This window comes from Macrobrachium nipponense, chromosome 16 (genome assembly GCF_015104395.2).
Source record: "Macrobrachium nipponense isolate FS-2020 chromosome 16, ASM1510439v2, whole genome shotgun sequence".
Classification (NCBI taxonomy): domain Eukaryota; kingdom Metazoa; phylum Arthropoda; class Malacostraca; order Decapoda; family Palaemonidae; genus Macrobrachium; species Macrobrachium nipponense.
This window is the reverse complement of record NC_087209.1, coordinates 27,396,683-27,415,123: the sequence shown is the minus strand read 5'-3', so window position 1 is coordinate 27,415,123 and position 18,441 is coordinate 27,396,683. Positions and strand designations below refer to the sequence as shown.

The window sequence follows — 18,441 nt, the reverse complement described above, 5'->3', positions numbered from 1 at the left end:
GAGGGGGCTCTCGAACCTCAGGAATCTCTTCCCAGGTTCGAACCCAAGAGTCCCATATGACATTATATATTTTTGAGGTAACTTCTGTGGACTTTTCCATTTTTGGCAAAATTTTGAAAGCAAATAAATTAGAAAACATATCATGGCTTAACGTGGAGTTAAATCTGAAGCTAAATAGTGAGAACTGTGGTAGAACCATTGTCTACCTGACAATGTTCGGACCTGGTTATCAGGTGGAACTATTCTGTGGAGCTGGACCACGGATTCCAGGGGGGCCTGGTTCTCGGCATTTTATCCAGTTTGCCCATAATGTGATTAGGATGGGGATAATTGTATTATCGTAATACTCTTAGTCCTAGCAAGCGGGTTCTGCTTACATTTGGGCCATACTAATGTTATGCCATCCCCTTTCTGGGGTAGGGTAGGATTTGGGAGTCCTTTCTCACTTGTGCCATTGGCAGAAGATTTAACTTCGCAAAGGGCCAATGATATCTTTTCAAGATTTTTTTTTAAATCTCATCTCAAATTTATGAATACTGAAATGAATTATTTGAGTACCCCTGGGCACCATGATAGAAAAACTCCGGCACAGTTGATGACTATTGGCACGTCACTCCTGAATTTCCTTGGTACTGCCACAAGTAGTGAAAGTACTATAAATGATACAAAGAAACACCCTGTTCCAAGTAAAGCAGCAGAGCCAGAAAACCAAATAGGGTGCATAAATAAAAAAGAAACAAACAAAAATATATTGGTAAACTCCAATATCGTAACAATGGAACCATATATGATGAACAGTAATTCTGAATTAGAGACAAATAATCCTCCCAACAATACAGAAAAATATAAAAATCATAATAGACAAGCAACATATATAAAACAAGGACCAAAAAGAAACAAAAATTACCGACTTAATCCCACATTGGTACATTTTGATGACCTCTTTGGACCAGATAACTGGTCAAGATTTCTAGTCCTCAAAGCTGACAACAAAATCTCAGCAGCGATACCAGAAAACAAATTACTTAACATATATCCAACACAAGACATGGAATGCAGACACATCAAGGACAATGAATGGCTTATCCAAGTAACCAATAAAAAGCAGTCCACTGCCTTTTTAAGTTTAACAGAAATAAATAATATAAAAGTAACAATTACAAGCCACGAAACATTGAATTAAGTACAGGTACAGTCATCCTACCCAATAGCGAACAGGAGCTTCCTTCAAAACAACCACTGCTAGACTCCTTAAAATTGAGATATAACAATATCCACGATTTAGAAATATACTCAATTTCAAGTAGGAAAGACAAAAATAAAAATATCAACATTGCCAAAATAAAATTTACAGGCCAAGACCTACCATTTAAAATAAAAATTCTTGGACAAAATAGAGAAGTTCGTCCTTTCGTTCCAAAATCACTATAATGTACACACTGCTCAAGGTATGGACACACACAAAAAATGCCGTAATAAGGCAATATGTGCTGTCTGCACATCAGATAACCATACCAGTAATTGGAACTGTAATCAACCAAAATGTATTAATTGTGGACTAGCCCATCATGCAAAATCTAAAGAATGCTCATTTTACCAATATAACACAGAACTTCAGTTGTTAATAAATAGGACAGGAATGTCAGTCATGAAAGCCAGACTTGAGCTAAAAGTAAGAGGAGTTAATAATCCATCCAAAACCCCTACCTTTTCAAATGTGACTAAAAATCAAGACATCAAGCAGCACAATAACAAACAAGATAATATAAACAGAAACTAAATTTCATACCAATAATACTGAAACCCAAAATAAAAGTAATATTACAACAACCAATGCCACCACTAACATAGATGATTCAGGTATCCATGGAAAAGAACTTCCAATGGAAGAGGAGTTAAATGATAATAATCGAACTAACAAAAAGAAAAGAATACTGGAACGAACCCCACCTAAGGGAAAGAAACTCCAACTGCACCAGGAGAACAGTTTAAAAAAGGTTATACTAACCTCATCACAAGTGGAAATACACAATTACCCTCAATCTCAATCAAACAGCCAACATCTGGACAGTAAAGAAACAATTAATCACACTTTACAATTCCCATCAAATAATACTAATGAAAATCTACCATTAAACCAAACCAAAATAATATAACTATCACCCCCCAACCATCCACAAGACCCAAATATTCCATTAACAACAACAAAACAAATAATCCCTCAAACCAATAGTCCTTATCACTACAGAAAAGGACCAATAGAATTACAAAACCAGAAATTTCTAAAGCTAGACCAAATACTTCTGAACCAATAATTAACATTACCAAACATGCTTCGTCTTGTGGTTGTAATAAATGCTTTGTAAGTACATATAACCAACTAACTACCAAGACAGAGGACACAGTACGAAATTGTATAGACAATTTTACTAAATTAAGGAGGTGCCCTTTAACACACCAACATGAGAACGAATTATGTTCTGAATCCTTAAAATACAAAAAGGAAATTATAAAATAAAAAATACTCATTAATATTCAATTATGAAAAACAAACGACTGCAGAATCTAATAACCAACATACAAATACAACGATTAAAAAACCACAAATAAATTCAAATGCATATAAACTACGAGGCAAAGTAAAATCAGCAATCAATTTACAGAATTTAACACCGATTCCTCCCAATAATGGAATAAAAATCATTCAATGGAATATAAATGGTCTCTCAACCCGACTACGTCTGGGTGAATTACAAAGAATCATACGAGACCACAACCTAATGTGCATATGTCTACAACATATAGGAAGTAACCCTACAAATATCCAACACTATAAAATTGCCTGTTATTCACCAACTGACGGTGGAAAATTAGGCACAGCCATATACGTTCATAAAGCATTATACATATGAACCTTTTGACATACCATCTATGCTGTATCAAATAACATCAATTAAACTGTACTATAAAGTGCTGAAAACAGCCTATTTTGTTAGTTAAAACTCAAGAAAAACCCACTAAAAATTTTCATGCATGGTTTTTTTAATAGTTTTATCACAAAAAGTGCATTTTATGATGAAATTCATCAAAAAAACCAGGAATTTGTGGATATTTGTCATAGAAAAATACAGTGAATGCACAAATTTTCCGCAAATAATGTGGGGAAACGTTCCCAAGAGAAATCCGCGAATGTGTGAGTCCGCGAATATGGGGAGGGTCCACTGTTTGCCTGACAAAAGTAAAATCACTATTTGTAATTTATATAACCAACTAAATTTTAATGCAAATTTTAGTGATTTTTCTGAACTTAATAGCATAAATATACAGGAACCCCTACTTATAGTACCAGCCCGAGAAGAGTCTACTTGAGACTCAGAGGTCTGGAAAAACTAACCCCTATTATTAATTAATTTCCTACTTATAGTAGGAGATTTTAATGCACATAATCCATTATGGGATACTAATAACCCCAATGACACATCTGGAATCAACGTAGAAAAAACTATAATGAAACAAAACCTGTGTTGTCTCAATGAAAGTGAAGTTCCAACATATTTTTCAAATACACACCTAACCTTTTCTTCAATTGTCATTTCATTATGTTCAAATGATGTAGCTGAGAAATCTGAATGGAACATCCTAGACGATTCATACACAAGTGACCATTTCCAAATCATTCTGAACTACTTAAGTAATATCAAAATATTGCCACCTGCAAGATATAATATTCAAAAAGCTAACTAGGATAAATATTTCCTGTACACTCGAAACATACCACCATTCCCACAATGAAGATCACAATACTACATGTGAATCCTTCTCAAACTTCATAATAAATGCTGCAGATAAAAGTATTCCAAAAACCAAATCACATTCCACAAAATATCCTGTCCCATGGTGGAACCCAACCTTAACAACCTTAAGTAAAATAAAACATATACTATTGGGTCGCAATCTTAACAGACTCAAAACTCGCCTTAAATCACTCAACAAAATGCCCTATAATATAAACATATTAAACAAAATAGTTATAACAAACATAACAATTAACCACATTAAACCACTATAACAAATATTCAGCCAAATTTAGAAAATCGGTAATAGCTGAAAAAATCGCATCATGGAAGGAATATGTCTCAAACATATCTTCAAACACATCCACAAGGGATATCTGGCAAAAGATAAGGAAAATCAATGGAAAACATATAAGACCTCCAAGAAGTGCAATACATTTAAATGGAAAAATATACCACGATACTTATGAAATATCAAATATAATTGGAAAGCATTTTGAAAACATCAGTGCTTACTGCAGCCTAGATAAACATTTTCAAAATATCAGAAAACAAGAAAATATAATACTCAATTTTGAAACTCTTGAAGACCTTGAATATAATTATATTTTCAACATGGATGAACTAGATAATGCCATCAACTCATGTCATCCCTCCGCACCAGGATATAATAAAATATAATTTGAAATGATAAAAAATTAGCTCCTATAGCTAAATCATTTTTATTAAAATTTTATAATAGTATCTGGTTAAAACGTGTCTTTCCTGATAAATGGAAACATGCCATAATAATTCCAATAAATAAACTAGTAAAGGATGCAAGTAATCCATCCAATTATAGACTGATATCCCTAACAAGTTGCCTATGCAAAATCTTAGAAAAAATGGTTAATGCACGATTAACGTATGTAATAACCAAAGAATCCATTTTAACACCAACACAATCTGGTTCAATAGCTGGCAGATCAACCCTAGATCCCTTAACACATTTAGAAGATCAAATCAAAAAAGGCTTTGAACAAAAATAATTAACAGCTATATTTTTTGATATAGAAAAAGCATACGATACAACATGAAAACATAACATCATGCAAAAACTCCACTCCAAGGGACTAAGAGGTCACTTACCAATATTTATTAAGAACTTTTTAACAAACAGAACTTTTCAAGTAAGAGTAAAAAATTCCTACTCATTAACCTATAAACTGGAAGAAGGAATCCCTCAAGGTAATCTCTTGAGCTATACATTGTTTGCTTTAGCAATCAATGACATTACTATAAATTTACCAGGTGGTGTAAAAAACAGTTTTTATGTTGATGACTTTGTTATTTACTATACGAGTAGTAATTTGAGACATGCTCAGAGAGTTCTCACTGAGTACTGCCATTTCAAATATATGTAGTTGGACAAATTCAGTTTGATTTAAATTTTCAACTGATAAAACAAAAGCAATCATCTTCTACAAAGACAAAAGATGGCTGAAGAACCAAACAAACAAGCTTTACCTTTATAGCACTGAAATACAATTTTGTACAAAAATCAAATTTCTAGGAGTGATATTTGACCAACATTTAAATTGGAAAGAGCACATCAAATACATTAAAGCCAAGGGCATCAAAGCCCTTGCCATATTGAAAAAGTTATCACACACTAATTGGGGAGCAAAGCGAGACATTTTATTAATGATATATAAGGAAACTGTCGTATCCTTAATAGATTACTGCTGTCCAATATATTCATCCGCCTCAGAATCTGCATTAAAAACTCTCGATGCAGTTCTCCATGAAGGCGTGCGATTGTGCACAGGAGCATTCCGATCATCTCTCGTCTCCAACAAGCTCGCTTCTGGTAGAGGCAGGTGTGTTTCCCTTGAAACATCACCGTAATTTGATAACGACACAAAGAGGTCTTTCACTGCAAGCGGGATCGTCTCCTGCAGCTGACTGCTGTCAAAACTGTAATCCAGTAACAGCAGTTAATAGTACTAGCTCTTTCCCAAAAAGAACTAAATACATAATGAACTTGCATAACATGGATCCAATTTTTCACCCACCAATGGAATTGCCACCACCGTGGATTTTAAATTGAATAAAGATTTGTACCTCCCTGTCTTACCTACTTAAAAAGCAAATGACAAGTACAGAAATGTACCACCAACATGCTTTGGAGCACATTAGAAGAAAAGGAAACAAATTTATGGTATATACAGACGGCTCCAAAAATGATGTTGGAGTAGGAGCATCTGCATATTCGAAAAATATGTTAGTCAAAAGAAGCCTACCTTTAATATCATCAGTATTTACTGCTGAAGTCTCAGCCATACAGATGGCTCTTGATATGATATCTGAGGCAAAAGCAAGTGTGTGTGTTATTTTCAGTGACTCGTGTAGCGCTATAGATGCTATAAGACAGTATAAATCAGTAAACCAAATAGTGCAGGAAATTCAAATAAAAATTCATCAACTCTTCCAATCAGGATTATCAATAGAAATATGTTGGATCCCAGCACACGTTGGAATAAAAGGAAATGAAAATAAAGACGGCTGCCAAATTAGCCTGCACTATCCCTCCAACAATTATACATGCCCCAGTGTCAGACTGGATAACATCTGTTAAACCATTGATTTACCAGGATTGGAAAAGAGAATGGGCCTCAGTGCCAACAACAAATAAACTTAAATACATAGAAACTAAAGTGTAAGCATGGAGGACATCCTCATAGTAGGAAAGATCAAAAGAGGTGATCCTAACAAGGATCCGTATAGAGAACACAAAATTCTCGCATGGTCACTTAATGTCAACACCACATGTGGACCCAATAAAGTGTAACAGATGTCAAACACCCATGACAGTACAGCATTTACTTGTTGAGTGCCCAAATTGGACCCAGCAAAGATCTATTTATCTACGGAATTCAAAAATGAAAAGTATTCTTGCTGAAAGCAAAGATTTTTCAATTAATAACATAAATTTTTTAAATAAGACACGTTTCTCAAATAAAGTCTAAAATATTTTATTTTTATTTTATTTATTTTATATTTTTTTCCCTTCCTCTCCTTCTCAGGATTAATCCCTGAGAACCAGCCCGAGAAGAGTCTACTTGAGACTCAGAGGTCTGGATAAACTAAGCCCTCTTAATAATAATAATTGACACTACTTCCTAAGGAGAATACGACTTGTGGACAGAGTAAGGTGTAGAAACACTACTTCTTTCTTTTAGACTTTGAGAAGGAATTAGTGCAACCTTTTTGCTAAGTGCTTATGATTTCTCGACCATGTGTTTGCAGTCAGAAGGTTTATGTGTGGCAGGTCACAGTTGTTTAATACTGCTGGTATCTTGTTCATCTGTCCATGTATGATTGTGCACAAATCCTTGGGATTCATAGCAAACAACAGGTCACCACCTGGCAATACCAGTGCTATGGGCGCTGCAGAAGAGGTACTCTTAGCAGGACACTTTGATCCTCTGTGCATTCTTCAGGTTTTCCAGATTGACAAAGGGAACCTTGGCCAGACCTTCGGGTTGCAGCCATACCTTTTGTGTCTGGTGTCAAGAGGGACCTTCCTTTCATGGTACTAAGACAGGGAACCCACACTTCTCCATAGGAAGGTTCAAGAGCATTTTCAGTTCTTTCAGCCTCCCCTTTACCTCTAGCTAGAAGGGGAAGAAAGGGAGAAGATAGGATGAGAATGCTGGGCTGGAGCGATGGGTAATCATTGTCCTTTGGGATGGTTACAGACTACCTTTCAAGGTAATCTGTAAACATTCATTTACTGGCACTGGTTCCAACCTACCCTTCAGGATCTCCAAAAGCTTTGGCCCTGTCAGCGGAGGTGAAGTGGATGCCGGGGAACATTGTGCTAGAAATCATAAATGACCACTCTGGGTTTTTTTTATCTTCGTGGAGGAGAAGGCCACTGGCAGCTGGAAACTGTCACTGATTTTTTCCTTTGAACAAGTTTGTCCTGCAGGAGCAGTTCAAGATGGAAAACTACACATTCAGTGTTGGATTTTATCAAAGGAAGCAATGTCATGCTTTCTGTGGATCTGGAGGACATTTCCTTTCAGGCACCTGTTCATTAGTCCTCCAAAGAGTATCTCTGCTTTCTTTGCAATGTAAATATCTACCAGCTCCAAGCCCTATGCTCTGGATTAGCAACAGCTTCACAAGTGATCATGCAAGTGCAGTGCTCCCCTACTATTACGTGGTATTGGGTTCCAGAACCTGCTGCGGAAATGCAAAAATCCCCTCTATAAATCCTTATAATTGGCTAATACCCAGTACCTTATAATCTAAAATGCTTATTACTGTCTATTTTAACATTTCACCGTAATTTGATATTAGTTCAAACAAAAAAATACCTCAAATTATCATACTGAAACAATTTAATATCATTCCAAGGAAGAACACATCCCAAACTATTATCCCAAAATATTCTAAGACATCTTAGATTAGTAACCATTTACAACTGTTACTCTTGAGTATATACACCCCTTAAAAAGGGATTTTGACGTAAGGAAAAATCTATTTCTGGGCGATTGGTTCGTGTCGCCAGCGAAATATCCTTTAATCCATTATTTCTAAGGTAAATGTACTAACACATACCAGAGAATAAATAAAATAAAGAAAAGGTCAGTACTACTGACTCGCTCACCCTCCAAGAGGGTGTCGGTATGAACACTATGGCGAGTGAGACCACTACCACGAACCACTTGCCAATAGAAATCTCCCACTACAAAACCCCCACTAGAGGGGAGCCGACCCACAGAGTGGGCAGCAACTACTACTACTCCATCCCATGCTGCCGACTGCTGCGCCTCTGGTGGCCATCCTGAAGTTAGCAGACAATCTTGAGCGTTGGGATGGGCAGGGCGGGATTTCGCTGGCGACACGAACCAATCGCCCAGAAATAGATTTTTCCTTACGTCAAAATCCCTTTTCTGGGCTCAGTTCATGTCGCTGCGCGAAATCGTACCAGAGAAATAGCACAAGATTGTAAAGAACAAAATAAAAGACAAAAAAGGGTCTCAATAAAAGATAACATAAAATGAAGAAATATAATTGCTAATAGATATACATATACACAATGATACAGAATAGAAATATTACTTAAAATTAACTTAAGGTTAATAATATTTCTTAAAATTAACTTAAATTTAACATATATATACAGGGCTTACATGGAATATATGTTGAGCTTAACATCTGTGTATAGTTAATATGTACAAAGAAAATAAAGCAATTATAATAATAAATTGAATAGAACAAACTTCGACAATAATATAATAAAGAAATGTATATGACTTAGTATACAAAACCCGTAACCATTGTAAATAAGATGTGTCACCCTAGCATAAAAATAAGGGGATCACATCAAAGAGATCATTATATACAATCAATTGTGAGTGACCCTAGCAAAAAAATAAGGGGCACCCACTATACCATCATAAGAGCAGCTAAGACTCAAGGTAAACGTAGATGAACATGGCAGGTATAGACAAACTGTTGGGTGAGATAGGTAGAAAGGAGAACTGGATCTTCTACTAAAGATTAAGCAGAGTCGGGGGAAACTGTTACCTGCCGCAACTGCTGAAAATTTCAGAGCTTCCAAGGACTTTAAGTAATGACGCTTAAATACTGTCGGCGATTTCCATCCAGTATACTTTTTTAAATCATCGAAATTCATGTGTTGGAAATAGTTAATTGAGGTGGCAACTGCCCTGACATCATGTGCTTTAGGGAAGGAATCAGGATTGGCTTGCTTAATAAAGTACAGGATCTGTTGCCTGATGCCTTTAATAGATAAAGTACCACCTTTTTCTCTCTTAAAGAGAGGACCCGATGAGGATGAGGATGTCCTGGACAGAAAGGCTCGTAAGGTCGATACTGGACAAAGAGAAATATCTTGTGGAAGGGGTACAACCTTCCACGGTTCCCACCTCATCAAAGGATCTTCATTCTTTGCTATAAAACTACGTTCCGGAGAAAGTAGAACTTCCCCTGTGGGAAGAAATTCAACATGATTCGGATCTCTGGATAATGCCGACAGTTCTGAAATTCTAGCTCCTGAAGCCAAGCTTAATAAAAATAGAGTTTTTCTTAAGAGCATTATAAATGAACATGTCGTATTATCTGTTTCTGAAGCCAGCTTTAGAACATCATTTAAGAACCACGATACTGACGTAGGCCTCACTGAAGGTCTAAGTCTAGCACAAGCCTTGGGAATAGACGAGAAGTAAGAGTCTGTCAAGTCTATGCTGAAAACCGAGTTGAAAAATCTTTTTCAAGGCTGACTTGTTTGTCGTAATAGTGCTAGCTGCTAAGCCTTTTTCAAATAAAGATCTGAAAAAGGATATAGCTGAATTGATTGTCATGATTCTAATATCTGATTCTCTCAGGAAGGTTGCTAACTTTTTGACTGCAGCATCATACTGTCTCAAAGTTGAATCTCTTTTATCAGATTCCAAGAAAAGAATATTTCGAGGATCAATATTCGCATCTCTTTTAGCCGCAAACTTCATGAAGTCCATAAAGTTAGGGTTTTGAGAATTCCTGAGGAAGTGAACACAGTCTTCGTTTGTACTGACTGGGAGAGCCTGGGATTGGGAATTCGAAGAGGACGAAGACCCAGTTCCAGAATGAGAGGGTACCAATTGCTCTTCGGCCAGTCTGGGGCTACTAGAGCTACTTGACCCTTGAACGTCCTGAGTTTGTTCAGTACCTTCAGGAGAAGATTCACTGGAGGAAAGACATAAATCTTCTCCCAGTTGTTCCAGTCTATGGACAGGGCGTCCGTGGCATAGGCCAGAGGGTCCAGGTTGGGGGCCACATAACATGGGAGTTTGTGGTTCGCTTGGGATGCGAATAGATCCACTTGTAGACCTGGAACCCTCCGGAGGATCCATTGGAACGAACTGTTGTCCAGTGACCATTCCGACTCCAGAGGAACTGATCGGGATAGAGCATCTGCTATGACATTTCTCACTCCAGCTATATGGGTGGAGGAGAGGTGCCAACTGAACTTGTCCGCCAGGGAGAAGATGGCTACCATGACATGATTCAGATGTCGTGACTTGGAGCCTCCCCTGTTTACACAATGGACTACCACTGCGCTGTCTAAAACTAGCTTTATGTGGGAGTTCTTTGGCGGACGTAACCTTTTTAGAGTCAAGAACACTGCCATTGCTTCCAGTACATTTATGTGAAGCTGACGGAACTGGGGTGACCAGGTTCCTTGAACCTTCTTGAACTGAGAATATCCTCCCCAGCCGCTTAATGAAGCGTCCGTGTGGATGGTAATCCCCGGAGGAGGAAACTGAAGGGGTACTGATATTGACAGGTTCTTGACTTTTGACCAAGGGCGTAGACGATTCCGCAGAATCTGAGGGACTGATGATAATTTGTCCCTGGACCTGACGTTTGCTCGTGAGCGCCAGATTCTGGTTAGGTCTTTCAGTTTGGCTTTCATCAAGATGTTTGTCACTGATGCAACTGGAGTGAACCCAGAATCCTTTCCTGGGTTCTCCTTGAAGCAAGTTTGTGTCCTAGAAATTGCTTTACTGACTTCGCTATTTCTTTTCTCTTGGCTGATGGAATCGACAGAGTATGGGAGGATAGATTCCATTGAATGCCCAGCCACTGAAAGTTTGACTCCGGAGTGAGTCTCGATTTGGTCCTGTTTATCTTGAACCCTAGATATTCCAGGAACTGGATTACTTTCAGTGTTGCTTTGCGACATTCCTCGACTGTTGGAGCCCAAATTAACCAATCGTCGAGATACGCTACTACCATGATCCCTTGCGATCTTAGTTGTTGGACGACCACTTCCGCCAACTTCGTGAACACCCTGGGTGCCACGTTCAGACCGAAGGGAACTACCTTGAAGGAGAATGCTTGATCTCCTATCTTGAAGCCCAGATAAGGGCGAAAGTGTCTTTGCAATAGGGATATGATAGTATGCGTCTGTAAGATCGATAGAGGTGGTGACGGCCCCACGGGGAAGTAAAGGTCCGCACCTGCGAGATGGTGAGCATCTTGAACTTGTCGCAGCGAATGGCCAAGTTTAAACGGGACAAGTCTAAGATTACCCTTCTTTTTTGTGAGCCTTTCTTTGGAACGCTGAACAAGCGCCCTTGAAACTTTAATCTGTTGACTCTCGCTATTGCTCCTTTCTGAAGGAGGTCCTCTGCATACTCCGTCAATTCTTTGGATGGAAGTTGAAGGAAAGGTCTGGGTGGGGGCGGATTCGCCACCCAACTCCAACCCAGGCCTTTCGACACAATACTTTTGTGCCCATTTGCTGAATCCCCACCGTGGCGGAAGAGAAACAGCCTCCCTCCTACCTGGAAGTTCTCATTGTTGCTGGTAACCTCCGCGGCCTCCCCGGAAGTGTTTTCCTCTATTAAGGGACCTTCCTGATCCTCTCTGACGAAAGGATCGCTTACCTCTGCCTCCCCTACCCGAGCGGTCATACTGCTGAAAGGCCTGGCCTTCGAACACTTGGTTGAAGGCTGGGGAGACAGCGTAAGAGGTGGAAGGTTGAGGCTGGGGGGAAATCACATAGATAGGCTGTGATTGGGCCTTGGAGGTAGAGGGTTGGGCCGCCTGCACCAACGGAACAGCCGAAACAGGCTGGGCGAAGCGTTGCTGTTTCTTTTGGTAAGGCTGGAAACGTCTGGGTTTCCTCTGAGCCTTACCCCTCACTGCTTGGTCTTGGCGTCTCTTTGCAGTGAGACCCCAACGATCCTTAAGGCTTTGGTTAAGCCTTGTAGCTTCCGCCTGGACCTCCTTTACCATTGCATCGGGGAAGAGGTCTGCTCCCCAGATGGTTTGATGAAAAGCAACTTATTCGGTTCATGCCGAATAGTTGCTTCCTGGAGGACATGCTTCCGACAATTCGTTCTGGCTGTGGCGAACTCAAACATGTCAGACTGTACCGTTTGAGTCAGTGACTTGGTGATAAGCTTGAATAGTGGCTCGGAACCGTAAGCAATGGTAGCCACTTCTGTCATGGCCATGGAGTTAATAGACCTGGCTAGCCTAGACTTGGCCTCAAACTCCGCCTGAATGAGGCTGTCCGGAAGTCTAGGCAGCTTCTCACCAAACTGATCCATAGCACAGTCTGGTTTGAGTTTGCCCGCCGAAAAAGTGTTGGGCAGGTCTTCCCACAATTCTCCGGTTGAGGGAAGCAAAGGAGATGTGGGGTCCGCTTCCTTTAGCTGCGGTAACGACTCCCCCTTTTGGGCCGCTGGGATAGTGACCGTAGCGATCTTGGTAAGGAAGGGAAGCGGAGTTCCCTCTTCCATTGTGAAAATGGTGAAGGGACTCTTAAAGGGTTGAATCTTCGTATTTGAACAATCCATGTCCTCTAAGCACCTGAGCCATTCTCTTTGAGCCTGGTCACGTGAATAGAGGACTGTCTCTTTAGGGACCTTGTCATCTCGCGTCATGGCAGCGGCAGTGAGTCTGGCGTAGCCAATGAACGGCGGTTGTAGATCCTCCGGGTAGAACTCGAAGTCCTCAATCCTTCGAGTTCCACACTCCGGAATAGAAATAAGCCCGTCCTGGAAGGGGGCGTATGACGCCACCCTCCAGGGGTTATTCATAGAGAACGGAGGCAGAGAGTCATGAGGTGGAAGCTGAGCTATACCTGTGCCGAAAGGTGGGGGAGTAGCTAGCGGGGCTGGCCTGGCTCAGTTCGGCGATGATGTTATCCTGGGAGTTAATCCTGTCGGACAACCGGGAGAACATCTGCTCCATACTGTTTTTGAGAGAACCGACCAAATCCCCCATGTGTTGCAACAGACCAGCATTGGGATCCAAAGCCGGAGCTGCTGCGGAGGTGGTCGGGTAACTCTGAACAGGTACCAAGGGGAGAGGAGAAACGGCTGACTCCGCCGGAGTATGTGATCTCTCCTTGGAAGATCTACTCCTTGAGGATTTGGAGCCGGACCCAGAAGCTCTAGACCTCTCTGCTCCGGGGTTTGTAGCCGGAGACTTGCAAGATGTTGACGCCGACGACGTCTTTTTAGACAACGACGACGTCTTACTTAGGGTTTTCACAACCGTCTGTCCTTTGACCTTAGGTCTTACGGAAGCATCAGGAGAAGTATAAAGGAGCTCAGCTCCTGTAAAGCCTTGGAAGGAAGCTGGAGAGTTAGCAGGAGTAGAAGACCCAGTGGCGCCCAAGGGAAGCCCTTGGGCGTCCAACGTACCTACCTCGACCAACAGGTCGTCAACACCTACCATTGGTTCAATATTTAGATCCAGTGTCGCGACTTCCGACGAGATGTCCAGCCTGGTTCAGTCAACGAAGCGGCGAGCTGCTGCTGAATCGCCGCTATAGTCGGGGCTGCCTCTGCCGGGTCGACGTAACCCGTTGACTTGCCGCCGGGGAAGATCAGGACCGCCAACCTCTTCTCAAGGATGTAGGGCTGTCCCTTGGCGGCGTTCTTGCCAAAACCGCCGACCCAAGCCCGCAGGGTTGCCAGGGCGGTGTCTCTAACAGCGGGAGCCTGGAAGAGAGGGTATTTGTTAGCTTTAAGTTTAAACTTAAAATTAAAACTTAAGTAATAGGTTTAAACTAAAATTATAGAGGATGCGAGATCCCATATAAAACAAGCTTAAGTTTAAAATAAGAGATTAAAATTAAACTTAAGGACTATAACCTTGTAGGGATTAGCGAACGGAGTTGGGAATACTTACCCCGTCTAAGAGCTGGCTCACCAGATCGTAGCAAATAGTGCAGGTCTCGTGAAACCAGACTTGAAGGTTCCCGTGCGGAGTCGCGCATGGAGCATGGGATCTGCAGACTTCATGCCCACAGGGGTCCTGTAAGTGAAAAGATACATGAGCATCCTAAAAGATATCACTTACAGGCTAGAGGCTAAAAGAACTCCGCTGCATGCCGGAGCGCGAAAAAATTTTGGGCATAACCCCTCCCTTACCGCCTGAATAGGCTAGAACCCCGGAGAGATCCGGTGTGAGTAGGCAACGGAGGGATTTGGCTTAAGGTAGCTTAAATTAAACTTACTATAGTTTAAATTAAATACTAATCTACTTATACCTAAAGCCATAGAACGTACCGGAATAAGTCCGGTGCGCGGCGGTGTTCGTGTCGCGATATCAGCGCGACGGGGTGGTTAGTAAAGACCAACTGTACGCCTGCAGTCCGCCCGTCAGGGTGAACTAGCACCTTTCCACGTGGATGCCGGAGCTCCGGTAGATTAAAGAGCACCAGTAAGCTGGGAAAGGGCGAGAGGGCGAAACAGACTCGAGCTAGCAACGGAGCGACGGAGTAACGACGGAGGGGGGAAGGCCAGTCCCCCCCCCCTTAGTCATCCGAGCGTGCCGTGAAGCCAGAGAGCGGTCGAGTCCAGTCTGGGTCTGTCCAGCCCCCCCTACTCCCTCCGCCTAGGGAGAGAGGGAGGCAGGCACGGGTATGTGGAGCGAGCGTGGACAGACCAACCCTCCCCCCCCGGCCCTATGGAAGAGCGGGAGGAGGGAAAGGTGACTGGACAGGCGCCTGGCTGCTCCGTGATCACGTAGTGACCACGGAGCGGTAACATGTAATACAATGACACAATACAGCCTAGGATAAAGCAACCAACTAATCAGAGAGATGCTATAGAGAAGCAACCGAACTGAAGAGCGGAAGCAATAGTGGTGGATACCAATAATACATAACCTAGGCTACGTGAAATGCCAGACGCCGTAGGCTAACCTAAAACATAAATAATCAAAATCACTTAACGTAAAGAAAGAAAATAAATCAGTAGGAGAAAAAATCCAGGAGTGTACGACTAACTCGAAAGAAAGTCTACCACTCAAAGCTAGCCGGGGCCGATACTAAGAGCTGTGGCTAGGGTCTGGATGGAAGATGCCTACGCAAGGTGAAGAAGACATGCATGCATGACATAAACCCAGTAGGCTGGACCCCTAACATAAAATAGATAACTAATAATAGAGCGTAATGAAATAAGGGAAGGTTCTGGGTATGGAAGACCAAGAACGAACCCGCCACGAGGCAGAACCATGCTGCCATGCTTCCGACCTAGAGCCCGTATTTATACCTAAAAAACGGCAAATACTGACTCAAGTGCGGAAAAAACCAAATAGCAATAACAACTGATTACTTAACTTAGCTGCTGCGATGGCTGTACGCTCCATGACTGATAAATCCAAGATAGGGGCACAAAAAACACAGAGCAAAAAAGGGCACGTGTATACGCGGTGCGCTAACTGAAAAGGATGGCCACCAGAGGCGCAGCAGTCGGCAGCATGGGATGGAGTAGTAGTAGTTGCTGCCCACTCTGTGGGTCGGCTCCCCTCTAGTGGGGGTTTTGTAGTGGGAGATTTCTATTGGCAAGTGGTTCGTGGTAGTGGTCTCACTCGCCATAGTGTTCATACCGACACCCTCTTGGAGGGTGAGCGAGTCAGTAGTACTGACCTTTTCTTTATTTTATTTATTCTCTGGTATGTGTTAGTACATTTACCTTAGAAATAATGGATTAAAGGATATTTCGCTGGCGACACGAACTGAGCCCAGAAATGCTTATAACAATGATTTACTCATTTTAAGTTATTTATATTAATGTAAACAGCAAAATATCTAGAAAATATTTAATACAAGTAAGTAAATGTGTCTTACAGAACATTTGACAACTACCTTAATCAAGTTATCCCTGTATTGTATACATAAGCTGTTTTTTTTCATATACTGAAGTATTAATCCTTTTAAAATTATCACATTTGCTTTTTTTTGTATTGTTTATTCACTAATTGCTACTGTATTTTTTCATTGTGTATGTGACTAGATATTGATTTTTATGATAAAAAGGATTTACTGCATATTTATAATGTAGTTATGTATCTATTAAGCTCACACCAGGTCACCAGGTTGGGCCCCGGACTGAGCATAATAGGTATACGACTCTCTCTCTTCTCTCTCTCTCTCTCTCTCTCTCTCTCTCTCAGACCATCCAAGATTGGAAGTTGCAAAATATACCGGAAGATGCATTAGCAATTCTCTGGTAGACATTAGAGGTGCCTCACACTGAGGGACCTGGGGCAACCCGAACAAGATGTAAGATTCTCTCTCTCTCTCTCTCTCTCTCTCTCTCTCTGTAAGGGTAATGTACGATATATTTAAAATATTACTGTAAAGTTTTTGATGATAAAGCATGTACAATATTTAAAATATTTGCTAATTATTTTCATTTTATTTTTCAGTCTGCTTTTACTGAAAAATAAAATGAAAATAATTAGTGAATATTTTAAATATTGTACTATATGCTTTATCATAAAAAATCTTAAAGCAATATCATTTCAAAATACTTCTTACATTACCCTGAGAGAGAGAGAGAGAGAGAGAGAGAGAGAGAGAGAGAGAGAGAGAGAGAGAGAGAGAGAGACCTATTATGCTCAGTATGGGGCCTAACCTGGAATGAGCTTAATAGATGCATAAATACATTATAAGTGCTGTAAATCATTTTTATCTTAAAAATCAGTATTTAGTCACATACACAGTATGAAAAAATACAGTAATTAGTGAATGAACAATATTGCTCTCAATAAGAAAAAGCAAATTACTAATAATCTTAGAGATATGGTCAATAGAAAAAATCCGCAAGTTAGTGAAAGTTCCCGTGGAAAAGGGAATAATGTGTCCCATAAAAATCTCTGACATAGTGGACTGCAGAATTGTGAAACGCGTAAAACCAGGGGGACACTGTATTCACACTGGTGTCAACTTTGGAACAATGGCAAGGTACAGTAAACACTTGTTGTATTACTTGCATGATTGGTTAGTACTGGTGTTTTTAGAGGTGCAGGTGCTCCAGAACAGACTGCTTCCTTGCATTTTGTTGTGACCCACCAGTTGTGGTAAGCAGGTAAAAGTCAGAGCTCATGCTCAAGCAGTGGGCAAAGTACTTGGGCATGCTGTTTCAGCACAGTTTCTTTTAAGACTGAAATAACAAGTTCAGCTTTGGCAGGTAGTCCTCAGTTACCTGGTAGCTCCAGTGAAGTGATCTTCCCTTTCTAGCTCATGCTCTTGAGGAGGAAAGTATGGGAGAGCCATACTTGGTGGCTGGGCAGTGGGAACCTCCTTGGAGTTCTGTTGGACTCCCAACCTCCTGGAATACTTCTTTTCTAGAATGCATCAAAGGAGTTGAATGCACACCTTAGTAGTATGTCCACCTCAGGTATGTGGACTGAGAATGAGGCTCATTTTCACACCAGCTTTTTGGAAGTACAAGCAGCACTGCTAACTCTGCAAGAATTTTGGGACTTGTTGGATCTTTCCTTTGTGTTGATGAAAGTTGGATCTTTCCTTTGTGTTGATGAAAGACATGACCATAGTGCTTACATCAACAAACATGAGGTATGGTTCCTCTTCATACCTGTCAGTTGGCAAAACAGGTGTATGATTGGGTGGATTGTCCTGTTGTTGAGCCACCAACAAGGCACATTCAGGGTATACGCATGAGTTGCCAGATGCCACAGATTCCTTGCTTTACAATCTTTGATTGTTTTTAACTTGTTTCCAGCTGGCACAAGAAGATTATCCACGAATATTTAGTTCAAACTCAAGAAAAACCCATTAAAGTGCTTATACCTAGTTTTTTTTTAATAGTTTTATCAC

General features: G+C 40.8%; 1 protein-coding gene across 1 annotated transcript in view; it reads left to right on the top strand.

Moving 5' to 3' along the window:
- LOC135195615 (uncharacterized) overlaps window positions 1–18,441 on the top strand; it is a 128,490-nt gene that overhangs the window by 86,332 nt on the left and 23,717 nt on the right. The gene's annotated exons all lie outside the window — the stretch shown is intronic.